At 39.7% G+C, this 19,642-nt stretch overlaps 1 protein-coding gene across 5 annotated transcripts in view; it reads left to right on the forward strand.

Moving 5' to 3' along the window:
• The window catches only part of LOC122207960 (zinc finger protein 345-like), a 52,543-nt gene that overhangs the window by 391 nt on the left and 32,510 nt on the right, over window positions 1–19,642 (forward strand). The gene's annotated exons all lie outside the window — the stretch shown is intronic.

The following is a 19,642-nucleotide window of genomic DNA, read 5'->3' on the forward strand; positions in this document are numbered from 1 at the left end:
GATCCTTGGAAGGTCACCCATCAACAATGGATGAGACCTATGTTGGACTTATATACCTGGGATGCCAGTGCTTTGAGGAACTACCTACATGACTTGCTGGTTCTGACTATTAGTGTCCAGTAGCCTTTGCATCTTTAACACCAACTCTGTCATGTGACATCTTCAAGCAATGCCCACAATGTTCCCCTCTCCATCAACCTCCACAAAACTGGGCCTGGGAAAGTGCAGTTATCTATGGCATCCAACAGCATCTGCTCCACAGTACCACTAGAAAATTGTTTAATCATGAGTAAAGAATCTGACATCCCTCAATCCCAGAAAACCACCAGGCTGGTTCCCAAGTTCCCTTCTGGGTCACATTTGTTCATCACAAGAATTGTCCTATGATCTTGCAGTGATCAAAGGGAGCTTCTTGTCAGAGCTTTCATCACATTTCAGGGGTTTTACATATTTGTTTTTGTAGGATCTATCTTCCTCTCAAAGCATACTATCCTCATGTTTTATCTGTCCTCATAACTCTCTCCATACCAATTGCCTGAAGTAATCCTGTAGACAATTGATTGTTTTCCTGTTCCTTCCATTTAAGTGGTGATAAGATTGTACTGAAATATTAGAGATGGGTCAATTGATCCAATTAGCAACCATTTCCCATTATATTAAAAAATTCTAGAGGTGCCTGGGTGGTTCAGTCAGTTTAGCACCTGACTTCAGCTCAGGTCATGATCTCATGGTTTGTGAGTTTGAGCCCTGCATCAGGTTCCGTGCTGACAGTGAAAATCCTGCTTAGGGTTCTCTCTCTTTCCCTACTCTGTCCCTTCTCCATTCTCTCTTTTTGTCTCCCTAAGATGACGAAATAAACTTAAAATTTTTTGAAAACTATAAGCTACTAAGAAACAAGAAGAGCCTGCATGGATTTCATGTCAGGGAGAGAATCTATCTAACACAGGAAAGAAAAGTTGTGATGGCTACATCATTGGAATGGAGATGAGGAGACAGACAAACCAGAGCAGATTTGGAAAGAAAAGGAGTAAAATTTATCCTTCTATAATTCAGAGTCACTTGTGCAGCCTACGTCAGATGTCCTTCCCCATAAGAAGAATTTATGCCAATGCTTCAGCCTAGATGTTTTTTTTAACCTCTTATCTTGGGCTGCATCATCACTCTTAACAGAATACTGTTTTCTTCCTATATTTAGAACATCTACTAAGCCCTCAGCACTGTGCATATTTGTTTCCTTCAAATAAAGGTGAACACAACCCATGACTCATGAATCTCCAAGTTTTCACCTCATCAAATTTTTTCACACAAGTGAATATCTTGGATGAGGTCACTCCCAAGAAGGGAAAGGAATAGTAACTAAAGAAATCTTATTCAGTGTTCCTCTCCCATTGAGTAGGAAGGAAATGTATCAAATAAATTACATGGAATTTAATATACTCCCTATAGAATTACTCCATATTCAAATTAACATTTGAACACCACGTCATTTCATGCAAGAGAATCTTAAAATCCCTGAGCCACTCATAGAAGCAAAAGTTCATGAACATTGGAACGTGGAAATAGAATACATTCTACAAGAATATTAACCAGGTAGACAAGAGAGGATTTGCATGGGAAGATTCTCAAACCAAGATATGCAGAGATTTAGGAGACATAAATTCATCACCAAAAATGTAGAGAAGTATTCCTGTTTTTATAAATCCATAACATTTTTGGTTGTCAGGAAATTATCAGTTTTGAGATTTAAATAATCCTCATTTCAACAAATATTCCCATTCCTTCTGAAGATCTTGGTTTGCATACATACGCATTCTTCTTCCTTATCAGTACTGTTATTCCAAAATCCATCTTTAGCTTAACATAATATATTGCATTCTGTGCATTTCAAAACTGTGAAAATCTGGGTTCAATATGCTCACAAAAACCACACTGAAAAAAAACAAAACAAAACAGAACAAAACACATAGGTTAAGACTTCAAATAGTGACTAAGAATCTGTAGAGAGGTCTTAGATTTGTAGTGAATTTGTTTAATTAGCAGTTGTTAAGTAGAACCGCTGAGCATTATTTTGTGAGCCAAGGATCAATAAACAAAAAAGAAACAATTTACTACTCATAGGCCATGGTGAATGTGTACAATGTCATGAGGGGCAAGATGTAGAGGTTAAGGTTGAGTGCAGGCAGAGAGAATGTCAGGAACTGGGCAGATGCCTTTTTGGGGGTGCATGGTTGGAGGACAGTGGAGCTCCTGAGCTAAGTCTAGAATGTACAGTTAACCTCAAAATCAGTGGAGAATGGCAGATGCTTTCTGCAGGGGTCCTCTCCAAAGGATGTGCAAGGTGAATGAATATACTCAGAGTGGACACTCATACAAATGATTAGAGAATTCCTATCAGGAGCTTCTGTTTGCTTGTGACTGTGGGGCTCTTATCTAGTGAGTTTGCTACTGGGTGGAGCTAGAGTCAGTTCAAACCCACCTCCTGCAGCCAGCCTGTTTATACAAAATGGATTGCAAGGCAGAAGTATCAGGAAATTGTTCAGCTACATTCTCAATAATACTCTTATATGATCGTTATTAAAAGCTCCTAATGCCCCATCACTTACCAAAAGGAAGGTAGAATATGTAAACTTTGGGAAAATTAAGTTCAAATAACTTGAGGTTTAAGGCCACTGGGCAAAGAGATCATTAGTGATAACATCCCACTGCTTAAACAAGTACCAGTGACTCTTGAATAATGCAGGGGTTCAGTGTACCCACCACCCATGCAGTTGAAAATCCGTGTACAAGTTTGACTCCCCAACACATCAATTTTAATAGCTTACTACTGAGAAGAAAAGTAGTCAATTAAAATATACTTCACATTTTATAGGTGTTCATTATGGTATTCCTACCATCAAGGAAACTCATCAAAAGAAAATATTAAGGAAATCAAAAGGAAGAGTACATACATTTACACTACTGTACTATAAATAAATCTTCCTGTAAGTTGGACTCACACAGTTCAGACCCATGTTGTACAAGGGTCAAGTGTACTTTGTGTTCCTGTTTACCTGCAACCTTGATGAAGATGGGGCAGGCTAAGGTTGCAGCAGGACACCACTTCTTTCATTATAAATCAGAGTTAACATATTAAAATCCATTCTGGCTTATTAATGAACAGATATTAATTTCAAATGTACTCTTAAGAAACCACTGCAAAATCACTGTATGATCCTTGGTCAAAATGCACATTAAAGTCTTTCAAGAACCATTCTTTTTCCCCATATGTATTGATTTGTGAGTTGTACTTTCCATGATGTTTGAATTAAAGCTAATTATTGAGTAAAAGTAGATTGATAATCATCTTTCATCCCTTTACAGAAGACTTAGCTATACTTTCCTCAGATATCTGAAAATCTCTTTATTTGAACTACATAACTAATATTCTTCATTTATAATAAACGCTATTATGAAGATACACTCAGATATTTATGAGCTGCTACTGTATTTTTTCTATACACTGACTGGCAAAACATTTAAATTCAGAATGTTTCTGTCTCACTTGAATGTAAAGAACAATGCCCTGAACACTTCTTGGTGACTGATATCATTGTTATATATCAATCCCAAAAAGCATCCCCATGTAGACTTCCTTCACATGTAGTACCTAACAGTGTTCTTTTTCTTTTATTTTTTTTCTTTTGTTACCATTTGCTTCAGGTACCTTTTTTTTTAAATAAAGTTTATTGTCAAATTGGTTTCCATACAACACCCAGTGCTCATTCCAAAAGATGCCTTCCTCAATACCCATCACCCACCCTACCACTCCCCATCAACCCTCAGTTTGTTCTCAGTTTTTAAGAGTCTCTTATGCTTTGGCTCTCTCCCAATCTAATCTCTTTCTTTTTTTCCTTCCCATCCCCCATGGACTTCTGTTAAGTTTCTCAGGATCCACATAAGAGTGAAACCATATGATATCTGTCTTTCTCTGTATGGCTTATTTCACTTAGCATCACCCTCTCCAGTTCCATCCACGTTGCAACAAAAGGCCATATTTCATTCTTTCTCACTGCCACGTAGTACTCCATTGTGTATATAAGCCATAATTTCTTTATCCATTCATCAGTTGATGGACATTTAGGCTCTTTCCATAATTTGGCTATTGTTGAGAGTGCTGCTATAAACATTGGGGTACAAGTGCCCCTATGCATCAGTACTCCCGTATCCCTTGGGTAAATTCCGGGCAGTGCTATTGCTGGGATATAGGGTAGGTCTATTTATAATTTTTTTAGGAAACTCCACACTGTATTCCAGTGTGGCTGCACCAATTTGCATTCCCACCAACAGTGCAAGAGGGTTTCCATTTCTCCACATCCTCTCCAGCATCTATAGTCTCCTGATTTGTTCATTTTGGCCACTCTGACTGGTGTGAGGTGATATCTCTGTGTGGTTTTGATTTGTGTTTCCCTGATGAGGAGCGACGTTGAGCATCTTTTCATGTGCCTGTTGGCCATCCGGATGTCTTCTTTAGAGAAGTGTCTATTCAAGTTTTCTGCCCATTTACTCACTGGATTATTTGTTTTTTGGGTGTGGAGTTTGGTGAGCACTTTATAGATTTTGGATACTAGCCCTTTGTCCGATATGTCATTTGTAAATATCTTTTCCCATTCTGTTGGTTGCCTTTTAGTTTTGTTGGTTGTTTCCTTTGCTATGCAGAAGCTTCTTATCTTCATAAGGTCCCAGTAGTTCATTTTAGCTTTTAATTCCCTTGCCTTTGGGGATGTGTCCAGTAAGTAATTGCTACAGCTGAGGTCAGAGAGGTCTTTTCCTGCTTTCTCCTGTAGGGTTTTGATGGTTGCCTGTCTCACATTCAGGTCCTTTATCCATTTTGAGTTTATTTTTGTGAATGGTGTGAGAAAGTGGTCTAGTTTCAATCTTCTGCATGTTGCTGTCCAGTTCTCCCAGCACCATTTGTTAAAGAGACTGTCTTTTTTCCATTGGATGTTCTTTCCTGCTTTGTCAAAGATGAGTTGGCCATACGTTTGTGGGTCTAGTTCTGGGGTTTCTATTCTATTCCATTGGTCTATGTGTCTGTTTTTGTGCCAATACCATGCTGTCTTGATGATGACAGCTTTGTAGTAGAAGCTAAAGTCTGGGATTGTGATGCCTCCTGCTTTGGTCTTCTTCTTCAAAATTACTTTGGCTATTTGGGGCCTTTTGTGGTTCCATATGAATTTTAGGATTGCTTGTTCTAGCTTCGAGAAGAATGCTGGTGCAATTTTGATTGGGAGTGCATTGAATGTGTAGATAGCTTTGGGTAGTATTGACATTTTGACAATATTTATTCTTCCAATCCATGAGCAGGGAATGTCTTTCCATTTCTTTAAATCTTCTTCAATTACCTTCATAAGCTTTCTATAGTTTTCAGCATACAGATCTTTTACATCTTTGGTTAGATTTATTCCTAGGTATTTTATGCTTCTTGGTGCAATTGTGAATGGGATCAGTTTCTTTATTTGTCTTTCTGTTGCTTCATTGTTAGTGTATAAGAATGCAACTGATTTCTGTACATTGATTTTGTATCCTGCAACTTTGCTAAATTCATGGAGTCTATCGGATTTTCCATGTATAATATCATGTCATCTGCAAAAAGTGAAAGGTTAACTTCATCTTTGCCAATTTTGATGCCTTTGATTTCCTTTTGTTGTCTGATTGCTGATGCTAGAACTTCCAACACTATGTTAAACAACAGCGGTGAGAGTGGACATCCCTGTCGTGTTCCTGATCTCAGGGGGAAAGCTCTCAGTTTTTCCCCATTGAGGATGATGTTAGCTGTGGGCTTTTCATAAATGGCTTTTATGATGTTTAAGTATGTTCCTTCTATCCCGACTTTCTTGAGGGTTTTTATTAAGAAAGGGTGCTAAATTTTGTCAAAGGCCTTTTCTTCATCTATTGACAGGAACATATGGTTCTTTTCTTTTATTAATGTGATGTATCATGTTTATTGATTTGTGAATGTTGAACCAGCCCTGCAGCCCAGGAATGAATTCGGCTTGACCATGGTGAATAATTCTTTTTATATGCTGTTGAATTAGATTTGCTAGTATCTTATTGAGAATTTTTGCATCCATATTCATCAGGGATATTGGTTTGTAGTTCTCTTTTTTTACTGGGTCTCTGTCTGGTTTAGGAATCAAAGTAACACTGGCTTCATAGAATGAGTCTGGAAGTTTTCCTTCCCTTTCTATTTTTTGGAATAGCTGAGAAGGATAGGTATTATCTCTGCTTTAAACGTCTGGTAGAACTCCCCTTGGAAGCCATCTGGTCCTGGACTCTTACTTGTTGGGAGATTTTTGATGACTGATTCAATTTCTTTGCTGGTTATGGGTCTGTTCAAGCTTTCTATTTCTTCCTGTTTGAGTTTTGGAAGTGTGTGGGTGCTTAGGAATTTGTCCATTTCTTCCAGGTTGTCCAGTTTGTTGGCATATAATTTTTCATAGTATTCCCTGATAATTGTTTGTATCTCTGAGGGGTTGGTTGTAATAATTCCATTTTCATTCATGATTTTATCTATTTGGGTCATCTCCCTTTTCTTTTTGAGAAGCCTGGCTAGAGGTTTATCAATTTTGTTTATTTTTTCAAAAAACCAATTCTTGGATTCATTGATCTGCTCTACTGTTTTTTTAGATTCTATATTGTTTATTTCTGCTCTGATCTTGAATATTTCTCTTCTTCTGCTGGATTTAGGCTGTCTTTGCTGTTCTGCTTCTATTTCCTTTAGGTGTGCTGTTAGATTTTGTATTTGGGATTTTTCTTGTTTCTTGAGATAGGCCTGGATTGCAATGTATTTTCCTCTCAGGACTGCCTTCGCTGCATCCCAAAGCATTTGGATTGTTGTAGTTTCATTCTCATGTATTTGTTTCATGTTCATATATGTTTCCATATATTTTTAAATTTCTTCTCTAATTGCCTGGTTGACCCATTCATTCTTTAGTAGGGTGTTCTTTAACCTCCATGCTTTTGGAGGTTTTCCAGACTTTTTCCTGTGGTTGATTTCAAGCTTCATAGCATTGGGGTCTGAGAGTATGCATGGTATGATTTCAATTCTTGTATACTTATGAAGGGCTGTTTTGTGACCCAGTATGTGATCTATCTTGGAGAATGTTCCATGTGCACTCGAGAAAAAAGTATATTCTGTTGCTTTGGGATGCAGAGTTCTAAATATATCTGTCAAGTCCCTCTGATCCTATGTATCATTCAGGGCCCTTGTTTCTTTATTGACTATGTGTCTAGATGATCTATTCATTTCTGTAAGTGGAGTGTTAAAGTCCCCTACAATTACCACATTCTTATCAATAAGGTTGCTTATGTTTGTAATTGTTTTATATATACGGGGGCTCCTGTATTCGGCGCTTAGACATTTATAATTGTTAGCTCTTCCTGATGGGTAGACCCTGTGATTATTATATAATGCCCTTCTTCATCTCTTGTTACAGCCTTTAACTTAATGTCTAGTTTGTCTGATATAAGTATGGCTAGTGGCATGATAAATAGTTCTCCATCCCCTCACTCTCAATCTAAAGGTGTCCTCAGGTCTAAAATGAGTCTCTTGTAGACAGCAAATAGATGGGTCTTGTTTTTTTATCCATTCTGATATCCTATGTCTTTTGGTTGGCACATTTAGTCCATTTACATTCAGTGTTATTATAGAAAGATATGGGTTTAGAGTCATTGTGATGTCCATAGGTTTCATGTTTGTAGCAATGTCTCTGGTACTTTGTCTTACAGGATCCCCCTTAGGATCTCTTGTAGGGCTGGTTTAGTGGTGACGAATTCCTTCAGTTTTTGTTTGTTTGGTAAGACCTTTATCTCTCCTATTCTCAATGACACACTTGCCGGATAAAGGATTCTCGGCTGCATATTTTTTTCTGTTCATCACATTGAAGATTTCCTGCCATTCCTTTCTGGCCTGCCAAGTTTCAGTAGAGAGATCAGTCACGAGTCTTATAGGTCTCCCTTTATATGTTAGAGCACGTTTATCCCTAGCTGCTTTCATAATTTTCTCTTTAACCTTGTATTTTGCCAGTTTCACTATGATATGTAGTGCAGAAGATCGATTCAAGTTACGTCTAAAGGGAGTTCTCTGTTCCTCTTGGATTTCAATGCCTTTTTCCTTCCCAAGATCAGGGAAGTTCTCAGCTATTATTTCTTCAAGTACACCTTCAGCACCTTTCCCTCTCTCTTCCTCCTCTGGAATACCAATTATGCGTATATTATTTCTCTTTAGTGCATCACTTAGTTCTCTGATTTTCCCCTCATACTCCTGGATTTTTTTATCTCTCTTTTTCTCAGCTTCTTCTTTTTCCATAATTTTATCTTCTAGTTCACCTGTTCTCTCCTCTGCCTCTTCAATCTGAGCCGTAGTTGTCTCCGTTTTATTTTGCAGCTCATTGATAGCATTTTTTAGCTCCTCCTGGCTGTTCCTTAGTACCTAGATCTCTGTAGCAATAGATTCTCTGCTGTCCTTTATACTGTTTTCAAGCCCAGTGATTAATTTTATGACTATTATTCTAAATTCACTTTGTTATATTGTTTAAATCATTTTTGATCAGTTCGTTAGCTGTTGTTATTTCCTGGACGTTTTTCTGAGGGGAATTCTTCCATTTCGTCATTTTGGATAGTCCCTGGAGTGGTGCAGGACTGCAGGGCACTTCCCCTGTGCTGTCTTGAATAACTTGCGTTGGTGGGCGGGGCCGCAGTCATACCTGATGTCTGCCCCCAGCCCACCACTGGGGCCACAGTCAGACTGGTGTGTGCCTTCTCTTCCCCTCTCCTAGGGGTGGGATTCACTGTGGGGTGGCATGGCCCGTCTGGGCTACTTGTACGCACATTGCCAGGCTTGTGGTGCTGGGGATCTGGCGTATTAGCTGGGGTGGATCGGCAAGGTGCACAGGGGCGGGAGGGGCAGGCTCAGCTCGCTTTTCCTTCGGAGTTCTGCTTCGGGAGGGGTCCTGTGGCACCGGGAGGGAGTCAGACCCGCTGGAGGGATGGATCTGCAGAAGCACAGCATTGGGTGTTTGCGAGGTGCAAGCAAGTTCCCTGGCAGGAACTGGTTCCCTTGGGGATTTTGGCTGGGGGATGGGCGAGGGAGATGGTGCTGGCGAGCGCCTTTGTTCCCCACCAAGCTGAGCTCTGTCATCTGGGGCTCAACAACTCTCCCTCCCGTTGTCCTCCAGCCCTCCCGTTCTCTCAGCAGAGCTGTTAGCTTATAACCTTCCAGATGTCAAGTCCCGCTTGCTGTCAGAACACACTCCGTCCGGCCCCTCCACTTTTGCAAGACAGACTTGGGGGCTCTGCTTGGCCGGTGGGCCGCCCCTCTGCCCCGGCTCCGTTCTGATAGTCTGTGGAGCGCGCACTGCCTTTCCGCCCTTCCTACCCTCTTCCCTCGGCCTCTTGTCTGCGCTTGGCTCCGGAGACTCCATTCTGCTAGTTTTCTGGCAGTTTTCTGGGTTATTTAGGCAGGTGTAGGTGGAATCTAAGTGATCAGCAGGACGCGCGGTGAGCCCAGCATCCTCCTACGCTGCCATCTTCTCGGGTCCCTAACAGTGTTCTTAATCTTCCAAGTAAGTATAGGTCAGCATGAATTTCCCATCATAAAAGAGCCCCTCGTGTCTGTGAGACAACAGTCAAATCAGTTTGCATGACATAAACAATAAAGCAATAGCATGAGATGATCTATGAGTAAAACTAATAAAATATGCCATGCAGGGGCGCCTGGGTGGCTCAGTCAGTTGAGCCTCCGACTTCGGCCTCGGTCATGATCTTGCCATTTGTGAGTTCAAGCCCTGCATCTGGCTCTGTGCTGACAGCTCCGAGCCTGGAGCCTGCTTCAGATTCTGTGCCTCCCTTTCTCTCTCTGCCCCTCCCCTGCTCACGCTCTGTTTCTCTCTGTCTCAAAAGTAAATAAACATTAAAAAATTTTTTTAAAAAATTAATAAAATATGACATGCAAAAAAAAAAAAAAACACCTCAGATATGGTCAATAGAAAAAAAGAGAATAATTATCCTTCTCCAGATATCCATTACCCCTTGATCCTTTCAGGCATCTTCAAAATATAGCTGAACATTCAAGAACATGGGTCTAAACAGTGTGCATCTGTTTAGACAGAGATTATTTTAAATATAAATCCAATGAACTACTGTAAATATGTTTTCATTATAGGTTCCTTAATCTTTTGTTTTCTCAAGCTTACTTAATTATAACAATACCATTTATAATATGGACAACAAAGAAATGAATGGGATGATTCACTGGCAATGTTCTAGCTATTTTCATGGAAAAGTAGGTATGGTTTTAAGCTCTGGAGACTCAAGAGGTACCCACAGATTTTCCATCGCGGGGCGGGGGGGGGGGTTGGTTAGGGCCCCATACGCTCACACTGATGTAAGTGTTCTTGGTGTTTAAACTTTGGGTTTTCCTCTAAATAAACACTCTGATTTAGAATCATGTGTGAAAAGTAGTATTGACTTATTGCTTCCTGCTGTGAATTCTGACTTTCTTAGATTTGCCTTTTCATTCCATAGTTTGCCAAACGTCTACATCTGTAAAGTGTTTACGCTTTATAAAGACACTGGTATTTACTGAAGTGTATGTTAAAACCAAACATCCTTCCTCATTCATTACATTTCTAGGGTTCCCGTCCAGTATATTTTCTCTGATGTTAAGTAAGGGTTCAATTCAGGTCAAGACTGCCAATATTCTTGACATTTGTAAGTCATCTCCCCAGGACGTATTATCTCATGTTGAATAGTTTTGCTTACAAACTAAACGCTTCACCACATCCTTTGTATTTGTAGGGTTTCATTCAGTGTGCTCTCCCTGAGGTTCAGAAAGTTTGTAGTTGGGCTTAACAATTTTGCTCATATTTAAATATTTTTATTTAGCCTTCTCCCCAATATGTATCTCCTTAGGTTGTAAGTTTTGAGTGGTAAGGACTTTGCCTCATTGTATAAATTTGTTAGATTTCTTCCCATTATGAAATCTCTGCTGTTGAGTGAGTTTTGAAGACTAGATACAAGCGGTCCCAGAGTTACTACATTTTTAAAAATTCTTTTTGCAGTGTTTTAATCCATGTAGGCATGCAACTATCATAATTTAAAGGATACTGCTTAGTGCTTAGTAATTAATTAGACTGTAAGAAAAAACTCTACCACAAAATTACATCTCTAAGTGATCAGGGTCCTCAGGATCTCTACATTTTTAAGTCTTCTCTCTAGTCCGGATACAATGATGTACGAGAAGATTCGAGCTTACATAGAAGACTTTCTCACATTTCTTACTTTTATACTGGTTCTCTGGAGATGGAGTTCTCTCATGCTTATTAGCATTTCACCCTCAATTCATGTTTTCCCCCACTCATTGCTTTTGTAACTTCTGTCTCCACTATAAACACCTCAGTAATTACGGAAGCTAGAGTCCTCAACAAAAGGCTTTTGTAACAACACACACATAAATAGTTGCTCCAAATCAAGTGTTGTATTATAACTATTGAACAGTGATGTTTGGATAAAACCCTCCTGTGTTTATCAAAATCAGAGCCTTGGGAACAGCGGGATTACGTGTTGGTGGAAAAATAATGAGACCTCCAAGCAGGACTTCTCAAATCAATCACATTTAGAATTTTTATCTCCCTTTTCAAACGTCTAACTCACAGAATTGTTTCAGTGAGTGGTTAATCCAATTTTATATTTGGAATACTTTCAGTATGGGCTAGGTGACTTTTCAGAATTTCCAAATGTCCTTCCAGACAATATGTATCTTTAAAAACTGGATTTTTGACTTTTGCTCCAAAGACATTGTTCTCCAAATATAATGAGTTAAGGTGAGGTTTTCCCCAGAAGGTTTTTTATCCTTGATCTCTTCTACCAGTAGCATTTCATTACCAGTAATTGTGCCCGTTTGGTTATATCCATCATAGTAAACATTCTGCATTTCCCTACACCCCATCACCTTCCCCATCATCCCTTAAGTTTAAATACTCAGGGCCACAGTGTCTACTTTTTCCCATATCACTGTACCAAAGGACTCTTCTTGGTTGTTGGCCAACAAGCCTAGGGTGTTACGGGAAGACACAACTAAAAGATACAAAAGAAGTCATCACACTTACTACATTGCATATATGTAAGTATGCTAATGTGCAAAAGTAATATCCATGATAGGACATCAGTAGAATGAAGAAATAGGAAGCACCAGAACTTTGCTCCTTCTTGGAGACACAAATAGACCAAAGGAATTTTTCAGGACTCCAGAAGCACATCAGGAGAATACAGCACACCCAGGCAAGTACAAAGGAAGAAGAGTCACAGTGAAAAGACAAAGAACGTTTAGGACACTTGCCTACAACACATGCCCACTCTCCCTGACACTCCATGGCAACACAGTGACAAAAGTCTTCCCTCTGTCGAGGAGAGAAACAAATGTATGTTCAATGATCTGGTTTCTTTGCTGTCTTGAGGGACTTGTTTCTGTCATGCACGGCATGGGAAGCAGAAGGAATGAGAGCACCCTCTGGATACACTATGGTGGGTGCTCAGACAAAATGTGAGCATTTGTTCAAACACTGGAGAGACTACAGAGCTGAAGAACAAGAGGGGAAGGCATCACGGTCTCCAAAGAGTAACTACACTTTTTAACTTTAGCAGTTACAGAAATTCAGACATGACAAATGCCCAGAACATGTGTCACTGTACCTAGAATTACTGTATTTTTGTGTTCCTCTGTACAAACCAAGTCCATAATCCTGGGCCCAGAGGCTGTTATTTTCACTTTTGGGTTTTGTTTCCATTGTTTTTTCGGGTTTTTGTTTCTTTGCTTTTTAATTCCCAAATGTCAACCAAAGGTATAAAATGATACAAAGAAATAGGATTTTGTGTTCCAATTGGAGGAACAAAATACATCTCCAAAAGTGGCCCTAAATTAATCAAGCACTATTAATTGACTGACAAGGAATTCAAAATAACCATCATAAAGATGCTCATGGAGGAAGAAGAAAAATAGGTAGGTATCTAAATGATAGCAGGAAAACTATTCATGACCAAAATGTAAAGCCAAGGAAACAGAACATATCACCAACAATGAACAAGAAATTGGGAGATAAAGAGTACAATTGCTGAATTTAAAAATACACTAAGGGGCCAACAACAGACTTGATCAAGTAGAAGAAAGAATCAGACAACCTAAAGTACTCTTGTGTTCAATTACCTGCTAAGAATCAAAGGACAGGGTCTAGGGACTCATGGGACACCAACAAGCGATCCAATATGTATATTAAGGGAACCCCTGAGGAGAGGGGAGGGAAAGGGGGCAGAGCATCGATATGAAGAGCTCAAGTCTTATACGTGGAAAGAAGAGACAAATGTAAGAAGCACAGTAAATTCATAGCAGGATAAATGTCAAGACATGAACAGGGTGACACCTTATAATTAACCCATCAAAACTCACAGGCAAGAAGAGAAATTTGAACCAGCATGGCAGAAGCCACTCATCTCTTCCAAGAGAGCTCCTGTAAGCTTAGTGGAATGATTAGTAGATCTTATAGGAAGAAGCGCACAGGCCCATGTATTCAGGTATTGAAAGTTCAAAACATATTCACTAAGAATACCCTACCTGGCCAAACTGTTTTTCATGAATGTAGAAATGGAGACTTTCCCAAGTAAGAACCCCTCTAAGTTTCCAAGTAGACCTCTCCTATAAGAAACATTAAAGGAGGTCCTTCTGGTTGAAATAATAGGATTCTAAACAATAACTGAAACCACATGAGAACAAAAAGCCCTCTGCTTAATGTAAAAATTTATACAATTGGGGAGCCTGGGCGACTTAGTTGGTTAAGTGACTGACTTTGGCTCAGGTCAGGATCTCAAGGTCCATGAGTTTACCCCCACATTGGGTTCTGTGCTGACATTCAGAGCCTGCAGTCTGCTTCAGATACTGTGTCTCTGTGTCTCTACCTCTCCCCCATTTGCAATCTCTGTCTTTGTCTCAAAAATAAAAACTCATTAAAAATTTATAAAAAATACACCAATCTGTCATGTTGTAATGAGGTAGCACAAGTCACTTTAGTTTCTGCTACAGTATCTTTTTCAATGAGAGTATAAAAAAATCAGCGGTGCCTGGGTGGTTCAGTATGGTAAGCAACAGACTTCAGCTCAGGTCATAATCTCACAGGTTATGAGTTTGAGCCCACATCAGGTTCTGTTTTGTCAGGACAGAGCCTACTTCTGATCCTCTATCCCCACCTCTCTCTGCCCCTTCCCTGCCGATTGTCTCTAAATAAACAAATTAAAAAAAAAAGAGTACAATAATCATAAATCGAGGTAAGTACATATTCAAAGACAGAAATTGTATTATCAGTAATTTAAGGTGGGTGCAGGGGTGGAGGTGATATGTAGAATAATTTTGTATGCAATTGAAAATATCAGTTTAAAATGTGTTTGTATACCTTTAAGATGTTTTATGTAATCTCTATGTAAACCACAGAGAAAACACTGCAGAAGATGGAAAAGTTGAAGAGAACGGTACCAAAGCATGTCATGGGTATAAGACCACAAATAAGGATTAAAAAAAAAATCTAAATTTGATACAGAGGTACAGAATATACGTGAGAGAGAGGGAGAGCAGGGGAAGGGCAGAAGGAGAGAGGAAGCGAGAGAGAGAGAGAGAGAGAGAGAGAGAGAGAATCCCAAGGACGTTCCATTCTCAGCTCATAGCCTAACATGGGGCTCAATCTCATGACCCTGAGTTCATGACCTAAGCCAAAATCAAGACTCAGATCCTTAATAGATTGAGTCACCCAGGCACCCTGCAGGTATAGAATGTTGAAAAATGACTTTCAATGCACAAAAGTAATCCTCTCACGCAAGAAGAATATAAGGTCACCAATAAATACATGATGAAATTATTTATCTGTTATGATGACTCACCAAGACATTAGTTGTCTATTATTATGACAATTCACCTAGACATGACAAAACATTTACTGACCACTAACCAAGGAAGGAAAGAAGATGAGTCCCAAAGTATGTATGGGTCATATTTATACCAAGAAATACATACATAAATTTATTGGTAAGGGGCCTGGTTGATTCATAATTGACTTAAACTCACATTGTCTTAAAATGCACTAGATGAACATTGTCATCCTGTAACAAGATACACAGGTAAATGAAACCACAACCACCTCGTGGGGAAAGTCCCATACAAAAGAAAGTACATTATTATAGAATGCAAAACCAGAATAAGACAAAATTTAACCACAGTCTACATAAAAAAAAAAAAAAAATAGATTAAGCCTTTCAAAGGAAACCTACCATATAACTATAATTTTAAACTGCGACTATGTACCCATGAAAAAGGAGCATTTGGATTGTTGGCATGTCTTCATTGACCGTAAAACAGGAAAGGTATTTTTTTTTTATATCAAGCGTAAAATGCTCTAATGAAAAATTTTACAAATAAGCATTTAAAACATATTAAAAATGTATTATTTTCTTAATATATTCCTCCTCTTACACAGAGTGTAAGGGTATAATCCATTGTTTAGAACCAAGCTGACTAGCACAAAACTTTCTAAATCAACAAACACTGCCAAAGTTGGAAAATATCCTGACAATCACTTTATAAACAAATAAATATTTGGGATGAAATTCAGATACATTCTGAGAAAGTAGAAGAATAATCTTGTGATTAATTTTTTCTGAAGTAAAATAACATTTATGAACAATCCTTTTTTTTGTGAACAATCCTTTTTTTATATGGAATTTCTTCCTTAAATGTTTATTTATTATTGAGAGAGAGAGCGAGAGCACACGGGCAAAGGAGGGGCAAAGGGAGAAGGGATAGGTGACCTAGAGCAGCCTCACACGGACAGCAGACAGCCCCATGCTAGGCTCTAATTCCCCAACTGTGAGATCATGAACTGAGCCAAAGTCCAATGCTCAATCGACTGAGCCATTCAGGCACCCACTAACTCATTTCTTATATGGCACATATCCATATCATATAGAACTTTTGATTCAAAAAATTTCGAGATGTGTCTCACATACAAATTATTTGAAAGTACAAACACCTATGAAAAAGTCACAGGAACTTCCTACTAAAAGTATAAAATGATGCAATTACTAGGAAATAAGGTAACCATTGAGACTTTATTATAGGCTGCGAGAAACAAACCTTATGTAACACGCAGCGTATGTATGGAAGTGTCCTCTCAAGGCACGTGTGCCACCTTATGCCCAGTTCAGGTAAAATGACAAGGCTCCACTTCCTAATTGTCCACCCGAATCTTAAATAAAAGGAAATCATCGCCCCACCCCCCTTACTCTGTGAGTCTCTCCTTTGGAGGTTATTCCCTCTGATCTCCTTATTGGTTGAAATCAAGCTTCCTGTGTGTGACAACCCCTGCTGCTGCACTATGACTCTATTATATTTGAGGATCAAGACACACAAATATGCCAATTTTTTTATTCTTGTTTTCATTTTCCGAAAATATAAAGCAATAAATAAAAGAATATTTCTGTGACAAGACTGTGGAGGAAAATAAAAATTTATTTTGGCATTTTTTTTTCATTTTGTACTTTATCATGTTTTGCTGTTTTCTTTTTCTCTCCACCTGGTGATGAGACTCTTTCAGTGACACAACTTCAAGGGGACAGATGATTCATTCTCCTCAAGGAAACTCCCACATTTTATCAAGTCTAAAGACATCTGCCTTAACCTTCCTAACTCCTACTAAATTCCCAACTGACTAATCTTCACTCATAGGTAGGAACTGATTCATCAGGAAGAAGTTACAGAAGCGGAGACCTTCCACTTTAACAACCTTAAAGATGTAAGGGTCTACGTTGTTCAAGGGGGGCAATGATGAGGGACACAAAGTCAAGAGTCGTGTAGCTTCAATTAAATTTCTTTATACTTTGCAACTCAATGACAGGATATGCCCTTCCTCAAGTAAATCATAGCTGCTATCATACCTTAATGTTTAATTTTTATTAAATACTTGAGACAGGCAGAGTATGACATTCCTTTATCAATGGGCTCCAAAGTGTAAGGAAATTTAATTGAAGCTACACTTCTTTTGCCTTAGTTCTCCCCACCAGAAACTACAAGCAAAGAGAAACTCAGAAGAAAGAAGTTTCCAGCTGAAATGTGATGGCTTCTGCACATCGCTCAGTAAATCTAAGATCCTTAGCAAAGATGGGGGAGGGGGGAGAGGATGAACGTTATAAGGGAGAGATCTGGCAGAGAGAACCAGGCTAGTTAAAGAAGTGAACACGAAGTGTAAGGAAACAAATTGCTATCAGTGCCTAAGACACACCAAAGGACACATGATCCCTGGTGTGTTCTGTTGGCCCCCAAACAGTGAATCTGATAGTCTAATTATGAGAGAATACAGTGGATTTATACAAACTTCAATCACATATACTTTTAGTAGAGCCTGCTTTGAGGCAGTTTCAAGCACGGATTGTAGAGGAGTCCACAGGGCCCACCTGGCTGAAGAGAGGCAGGTCCAGCAGGTGACCTGCCTCAAAATATCTATAGGCCCTAACTAACTAACAAATGAGTACTTACAACCAGGCAGAATTACCACATGAGGGCAAATTCCATAAGTCACCATACATACTCATCTTCCTCCAGCAAAACCAGCCCCAAGTCACTGCCTCAAGGCAGGAGCCTCTCCTCTGCTGTGCTTCCCACCACTCCCTTGAGGTGTATTCATAAATCTAATGTCTTATTCTGCTAGAGGTGAGTTCTTTTCACCACTCATGCCCTCGGCTTCCACAGGATCAGTGACCCATATTTGGGAGCCCCCATCTGAATGGGAGAAGCACCACATTTAGACGGCTGTTTCCCTGTCCTGTATGTCTAATATATTTTAAACAGAGTATCTTTTTCACATTTTACAAACCATACTGCTCCCCCCCCCATCCTTTTTTAAGTTTCCAAGTTATTCAGGCCTCATATCCATTCTCTGGTTTTTTTTGCATTTAGTATTTGGTCCAAAAAGGTAGTTTTATTATAACACAAAGAGAGGACATGTGGGCACCAAGATCCACAGTGGGGTTGTGAAGAGTGACACTGCAGCCAGGGGAGGGAAAGGCAAAAGGAAGGTCTCCAGAAGGATTCCCATATGCTTAAGAGGACTCCTAAGATACTGGGGGCCTTGTATTTTTCATTTTCTTAATCCTGCTCTACAGACAGGTACTAAACAGGGAACTAAGGGGGAACGGTTCTTCTCGACTGAAATCCCACCACCAGACCCCATCAGCAACAGGAATCTTGGACTCAACACCTTCCCCTTTGGATCTGTCCTAAAGGGAATGTTTGCAATACTTGCAGGACTTTACCTCAAAGTGACAAGTGTTGATGTCCTAGTGAAAGCCTGGTTGGAGAATGTAGAGAAGACTCCCGGTTATAGGGGAGAAGAGTTCTAAAGACCTAACCTTGAGTATTGTTCCTGAGAAGGTTGTAAAGCTTTAGTGAAAACATAAGGCAGAAACACCAAACACAGAGAAATCAACATTTGCGGTTTCTAAATGCATGGAATTTTAGGGGGGAAAAGATGACAGCCTCCGACCTGAAACACCAGGCTTACCTGAGAGCTGGCCATTTCTTCTTCTTTCCCCTCATCCTCTAGATCTCTTTTTCAGAAGGTATTTCTGGAGAAATCACATCTGAATCAGGAGAAAATGTCCTCAAAGGCACCAACAGAACATCTTCACCAGAAAAGTGCTCACTGGCAGGCGGAACTTTGAAATGCAGGAGGACCAAACTTGCTAGTTTTTTGTGTCAGAACTTTTCAGAAACGGAGACTACGTACTTGGAGCCCAACCTCTGAGTTTTCCTTGTATAGTTTCAGTGGCTCACTCCCACAGACACCCATAAATTCTTCTACAGCATAGGAACAGTGTGCTGCGCAGACCTAATCCTCCCACACTCATGTAGACGAGACTACATTACCTCTTCTTGAGCAAAAGCCTGCACTCAAATCTCATAAATTAATGGGAAGCCTTGCCGACTGACTCTGGCCTCAGGGAGAATCACCTGGAGCACTTAATTAATTTGACACTGTTGTTTCCAACCACAACAATTGACAGAACCTGAGGAGGGGGGCAACAGCAAGGGTCGGTTTTGAAACTCCACACGGGATGCCTTTGGGAACCATTTAGAGCAGTAAGGAAGGCTTTGGTTATTATCCAGGTTTAAACCCATTTCTTCCCCAGTGATCAGAGTTTCTGGACATTGGAAAAAAGAGAGTTACAAATTTAAGAGCCAAACACACCTTCAGCTCTTTAGCCAACCTTTTCCATGTCTTCCTACTTCCCAAACACAGGGCTCCAAGGAACCACAGGTGTCTTCCTAGTCCTCCCTGTCAATTGGCTTGGAGAAACTACTCTGTGCCTTGGGGATAAATCTCCCTTTGTCCTTATTGATACCTGAGCTACACTCTTAGTGCTCAAACCCAGTGCTACCAGCAGCCCCTGCCTCAGAGACCTTAAATCAGTTAAAAAAACACGGGTCTCCCATAAATAGCAACGGGTCCCAGTCTATGAACTTATTCCTTTGTATCTAGGCCTTTTGAGCATTACACACCCATTTCTCCTTAGT

Source organism: Panthera leo, chromosome E2, assembly GCF_018350215.1.
Source record: "Panthera leo isolate Ple1 chromosome E2, P.leo_Ple1_pat1.1, whole genome shotgun sequence".
Classification (NCBI taxonomy): domain Eukaryota; kingdom Metazoa; phylum Chordata; class Mammalia; order Carnivora; family Felidae; genus Panthera; species Panthera leo.